General features: G+C 37.5%; 1 long non-coding RNA gene across 1 annotated transcript; it reads left to right on the forward strand.

Moving 5' to 3' along the window:
• LOC119894035 lies at positions 1-639 on the forward strand. The gene is made up of 2 exons (XR_005442862.1): positions 1-106; positions 203-639. It is a non-coding gene; the product is annotated as an uncharacterized LOC119894035 (long non-coding RNA).
• The last annotated feature ends 5,953 nt before the right edge of the window (positions 640-6,592 follow it).

Below are 6,592 nucleotides of genomic sequence, written 5' to 3' on the forward strand. Positions count from 1 at the left end.
GCAGTATTAGAGATGTCTCAGAGACAAAAGGAACAGCAGGCAGCAGACGGGCAGCCTCCAGCAGGTCCTAATGGAGAACTACAGTTCCAGCCAGAGACACAAAAAGGTAAACAATCTGAGATAGGATGTATGTGGTATTGTTGGTATGAATTTCTGTTGTACCAGTTTTTATTGTGTGAATCTTTATTTCTTTCTCTCACAGAGGCAAAAGCTCCAGCTGAGCACGAAGCCGCAGCCCAGAATAATCTGCCTGCAGAGCCTCCACAGAATCTGCCTATACACACTTAACACAGTGCACTCTGACAGCCTTAACATGCACACACACACACACACACACACACACACACACACACACACACACACACACACACACAGTCATTGCACTGACACAGATATCCAGATGGGTTCTACAAAATGAATTATGTGAACTGTATATATAAATTCAGACAGACTTGGCTGGTGAATCATGGCGTATTGTACTGTGTTCATTTCTGTGGTCTACATTAGATTAAAGATCTCAAAACAACAGACAACATTGTGTATTTTCAGAAATCTTCAGTTTCAGTGAAGTTTTCATTAATGCTTCAGTGTAAAATCTCAAACCTCTTCAAATAAAGTCTTAATTTTAATCCCTCTGAACCAGACTGCTCAGACTTTAATTACGTGGGTGACCACTGGCCAGGACTATCTACACTCCAACTTGTGTTTTCCTCTCCTCCCTGTTAACTCGCATACAACAGTAATGCAGCATGAGATTGTATTCCTGGTGAATGGCATTTTTCTCCACAGATCAGTCAGAAAGCAGTATTATTAAACTCCAATGTTTATCTTTCTTGAAACTCGGCCTCTAGGTCAAGTTTTCTCATTAGATTAGAGACGGACATTTTGATGTCAGGTGTTGACAAGTTGCACAACTAAATGCAGCTTACTCTAAACGTTAAATACAAAATAAAGAGCCCAGTTTTTTGGATCCAATTTTGCAGCCTTGCTACAGAATTAAAAGATCCAAATGTTGGAAAAACAAAAAATAAATTTGTGAGCCCGTTGTAAAAATAAACCTTATTCACTTGTCTCTGAGGCCAGATCTGGTCCCTGAGTTTGTGAGCCCTGCTCTACCCTTGTACAAATTACAAATGCTAGAGGTTTTATTTTTAATGATTGTTTTTTTCTTAGGTATATATGCTTTTCAAAGTATACAAATCAAATCATGCTTAGTTTTTCCTGGCAGTGTAAATTGTGTGAGATAAGATGAGCTGTTATTGATCCACAAAGACAAATAAGTACAGGAAGTACAGATAAACAGTAGAAGTAAGAAATAAAATAGTGATAGAAATCAACTTGCACCTCAAACTAATATCTCTAATGTCTCTGAACAAAGTCACATAATGGTGTTATCAGCAGCAAGTCAGTAAGGTACGGTATACTAAACACCATATGTAGTTTAGTTTGATGGAGGATCACATGATATATTGCATCAAGTGCATTGTATATATAATATTGTATTTATGTAAGCATAAGGATAATTTGATGCAAACCACTATAACAGTGTGCAATAAAATATAGTAGAGTATTATAAGTGATAATAAATGAAGAGAAGTTGTTGAGTGTCCTGAGTTTGAAATGGATCCATGTGTATCACCCTGTTGAGATGTGGGGCCTCCTCCTCCTCCTCCCCCCCCTCTTCCTCCTTTGGCTCACTGTATGTCTCTGCAGACACTGGGCCTGTTGTGCACTGTCATGGCTCCCTAGGGACCTGCTGATCCTTGTTGTTGTCCCGCTGAGAAGATGCTCCTCTGGCCGCCGCTCAGGGCATTCCTATCTGCATTCCTCTAACCCGCTGACCTCTCATGACCCTGCATGGCCCCTCCTCTCCTGGTGTCCATGCAGCTGCCTCCTGTCAGTCACTGCTGTCAAGTCATCCAGATAAAGATGTCTTAAAGAAGCTGCCTGCATAATGAAGTCAGTGTTTATTATGATGCAATCTTTAGACTTCAGAGACACAGCAGAGCAGATTTATTTTGAAATCTTCAATCTCTTGGATATTGAAGCAAATACAGCTGTTCCTCCATCAGAGTCATCATCTTATTGAGTGTAACCATGCACTTTATGGTTGCACAATGGATGTTTTGATATTTTCCAGCCCGTGTCTGCCATTATCGATACCAAAATACACTTCTGTTTTAGCACAGATGCAGGTGCAATACAGATAAATCATTATACATGTATTCTGTTGCAAATTAAGTTGCATAGTCCAAGAGGGGAAAAAAAGACATTGTCAGCATACGTTAGAGACATTATTAGTGTGTCTTCTGTTATGCAAAAGCCAATGAGAGATGCTTTAACTACAAACAGTGGTTTTATAAACTAAGATGAAAATTTACTTTTAAAACCATTTTTGTAAGCTGAGATAAAAACTCAAGTAAGAATTGATGAACACCTAACGCGTTCAACAATGAAATGTTTTTTTAAATGCCAGTAACTGTTTATATCACACAATAATACCTTAATTTAAAAAATCAAAAACAAGTTGAAATTGAAGATTATATTTCAACCTATACTTTATAACCTAAAGAAAAGTAAACCGTTACACATATGGGGTCTTATTATTCATTTTGCAGCATTGTGCCTGTCTTTATTTTATAACCTGTTCAGAGCTCAGCCAATGTCCTTCAAGATGAGCTGTTCTGCTCCCTGCGGGAACTTAAACAGGTCTGTTGTTGTGTTGTGTCTTGTTTCAGACCAGAGGTAGCTCTGAAGCTGTCAACACACTGTCAGTCTGTCTGTTAGGACATCATGGCAGGAGGACATGATGCAGTGAGATCGTGTGTATATACTGTGTTTTAAAGGTACCTTTTACTTAGAAATACTGAAACTTTACTTGAAAACTTTCATGCTGTGAGACAGTCAGTGATGGAAGACATATTCAGATCCTTTACTTAAGTTAAGTGAAGTTAAGTACTAATATCACACTGTACCCCACTGCATGTAAAAGTCTTCATTCAAAACCTTACTTAAGTAAAAGTAATGTAATTATTATTAGCTAAATGTACTTGTTGTAGTGTTGCTGTCCTGTGAGAACCATCCATCCATCCATCGTCAGCCGCTTATCCTGCGTACAGGGTCGCGGGCGGCTGGAGCCTATCCCAGCTGACACTGGGCGAAAGGCGGGGTACACCTTGGACAGGTGATCAGTCCATCGCAGGTCCTGTGACAACCACATATCTCTAAAAAGTCATCTTTTGAGATGTAATAGAGCAGAAGTGTAAAGTTGCATAAAATGGAAGTACAAGCACTTAAAATTTGAACTAAAGCAGAATAGTTGAGTAAATGTACTTACTGTTATATTCCATTACTGAAGACTGTGTTCATTTACTTGATAACACAATGAATTATTGTACTTTTTCTACTCTAGATTTTTCATTATATTGCAGTTACTGGTTCTTTTCCAGAAAGACAAACTTGATGTACTGTTAGAATTTAAAGTAGCCAGCAACATACATTATTTTATCCAGTTAAACAACAAGTTGCAGTAACAGTCCTTGCATGAAAAAATAACAGTGAAAAGAACAAATCTTCACTAAGAGTCATTTAGAAGATTTTGCTGCACTTCATTCAACTAAAGTAAAAATGTAACAGTATGATTTTTTTTACTTTTAATAGAGTATTATTCCATGATATGGATATTAATACTCTCAGTAAAGTAAAGAATAAGAGTTCTTCCTTACTAACTGGCTGTGACCATTGTGGCAATGTAATTCTGTAAATGGAGCCTCCTCCTTTGGCTGTTGTACTGAGCCTTCAGAATGAGACCTCATTTGGGCGCCGTTGCCAAATCACTGTGTTGTTGTCCGTTCCTCACTGGTCTCTCTTTTTATGTTATTTAAATTTTAGATGATCTTGTCATATCAGGTTGACTGGTCTTCAGGGCTTTGTAGATAATTGTACTGTTATTTTATCTTGTTTTTTGAGGCAGTTTATCAAGTCTCTAATTCAGAAAAACTGGAGAACTTCTTTTTAAGTGACTCACCTCTCAGGTTGCTCTGATCAGTCTGATCTGTTATTGTTCAGAGAGGGATTTTGCTTAAACACAGTGCAAGTGTGTGTGTGTGTGTGTGTGTGTGTGTGTAAAATCTCAATATGAAAACTAAAATATACTACAATAAATACACATACACAATACAGAGTACAAGTGGTAGCATAAAATCAGTGCAGGGGATTTTGTTGGCCATCATTAGAATTTTGAACTGTTTGGTTCTGTTCAAGCAAGCTGGCCTTTGCAATAATATTAGTACTAACACTCAAACAAATGTTACAAATGTTATGAACTAGCTCTATAGTGTCAGATAGGACACTGACAAGTACTTTATGCACTTTATGTCTTGAGTTATTGCATTATTGTGTGCCTTGTGTGCGAAAAGAGTTTCAACTGTACTGTAATCATCACTGCAAATGCAGACGACATTTTGCCTCATAAAACTATAACCTACAGCAAAAAAAAAAATACAATTTCTGAGTCTTAAAAGTGATCCAGCAAAAGCGTTTCAGCCCTGTGAAGGTGATCAGCTGCTTATTCTCCCAGACCCTCTTTCAGTCCTCCATCTCTTTAAAATATATTTTCCAAATTTCATTTGGATGCACTTTGAGTTTCGCTGGTGTGAGATACTGCACATCACCCCCTCCGAGAGGACATTACGTCACCTCCAACACCTACCCTCCCTCACTACCTAGGGGCTTAAGACCCGCCTCCACTAAGATCTGATTGGCTGACAGACCAAGCCTCATTCTTACTGACATGCCGATTTTAAGTAGCGGGACATTTAATGATAATAAAGAAATGTGTCTCATGTTTAATCAAATTTCTTTTAATAAAATAATCATCCCTCCATTATATATATATATATATTGCAATTTTTAAGTTGTTGAGTGCTGACTGCGACCTTTTAAATGTTCCCCATAGCCCTCAATTTCACGCACACGAAAAAACGAGTCCATGATGGAGCCCAGACTTTTGGCCTGAAACCGTATGTTAGTAGTGAAATGCATTTACCTTATTGAGTCGCCAGAGGGTGTAATTCTTTAATTATTTTGGCAAGTTTCATGTACCACACAGAAAAAATAAATTGAGGAAATCTTTCTCACTCATAACTGGTTCTGTGATGTTCATTGATTGTGTGTTTAAAGGTAGAAAACTGCAATAAAGAGCAGTTATGAGTGATGAAAGGAAGGATGTGAGGAGTTCACGTGATAATAGCCGGTAAAAGCTTCTTTCTTTAAGACCCAGCATTTTACAGAGGAGGAGAAATGAGGCAAGATAAACGATGGGAGGTCGTCAAGTTACACAGGAACATCAGGAAGGAGGGCCGGAAGAGGGATTGTATGTCTTCAGAATAAAGTTTCAACTTGATTAGCTTAATCATTTTATTTAAGGAAGTAATTTATCGGTAATTGTTCATTTTTAACAGACTGATTATGCTCATTTTCAACAAAATGTGTTCGTACACTTGTCCTAGGTTGCTGGCTGTTTCCTATTACCCATCCTGCAAATCAGTTTTTCCCAAACTTTTTGGCTTTAAAGCAAAACAATGTCTGCACACAAACAGGTTTAATATGCTTAGTTGCAAGCAGTTCAACCAAAGAGTGAGTTCAATTTTAATAGTTTTAAGATGCCTAAAGAGGTCAACGTTTTCTAGTATTTCTCCATTTAAAAAAAAACAGATTAGAGAAAAGTAAACTAAAACCAAACTAAAAATGTGCATGCTTTCCCTCCTGTCTTGTTAATTTGGGTTGAGTGCTGCTGCTGTAGATCAACATGGGAGGACTCACCTTCAACGTGAGAGTGCATCAAGAAATTCTGATTTTAAAAAATCCAATCTGATATTTTTAGAGATTTTAACAAGATTCATGGCTTTTACATGTCACATGCTCATGCAATATGTGCAGTCAAATACAGGGTGTCTATGGTGCAATATAAAAACAATAATAATCATCATCACAATAATTGTTGCCTGTAATTCTAATAATAATTAGAATCAAGTAAAAAAGGAAAGAAAAAACGGAAAGAAAGTCAATGCTAAGAAAATATGTTATATGTATTCTATTAAAATGCTAGAGCATATTGACTCGGTGTACAGGTGGGAAGTGCAATGTTTCAGTATATAAAAGGTAGGCCTATTAGTTTGATTGGGTATTTCCACTATGTTAATTGGTACATCCATGACTTGTGGCACTTCAGTCAGCCCAGCTCTTCCATACTCGCCTGTTTTATTTATTTATGTATTCACCTTTCTCTATTTCAGAGCTGTTCATACTGTTATATTGTCATGTTGTACATACTGTATACCAATCCACCAACCTCAAGTCCTAACTCCTGCACAAAATACTTATAGGCCTACTTATTTATTCCAGCATCCTTTGCACTATGCTTCATCGCACTGTGTACATGTATGCATGTATGTGGATGTGTACCTGTATATCACATCCACCTCCTACATGGACATACTCCTGCATCCTTTGCACTCTGCTCACTTTGTCAATATGTATATATATTTTTTGTTCATAATGTGTATATTTGGGTTGTCTACACTGAAGTCTC

This window comes from Micropterus salmoides, unplaced genomic scaffold, assembly GCF_014851395.1.
Source record: "Micropterus salmoides isolate LMB-PRFRI ecotype aquatic unplaced genomic scaffold, ASM1485139v1 Ms_hic_scaffold_10, whole genome shotgun sequence".
NCBI lineage: Eukaryota > Metazoa > Chordata > Actinopteri > Centrarchiformes > Centrarchidae > Micropterus > Micropterus salmoides.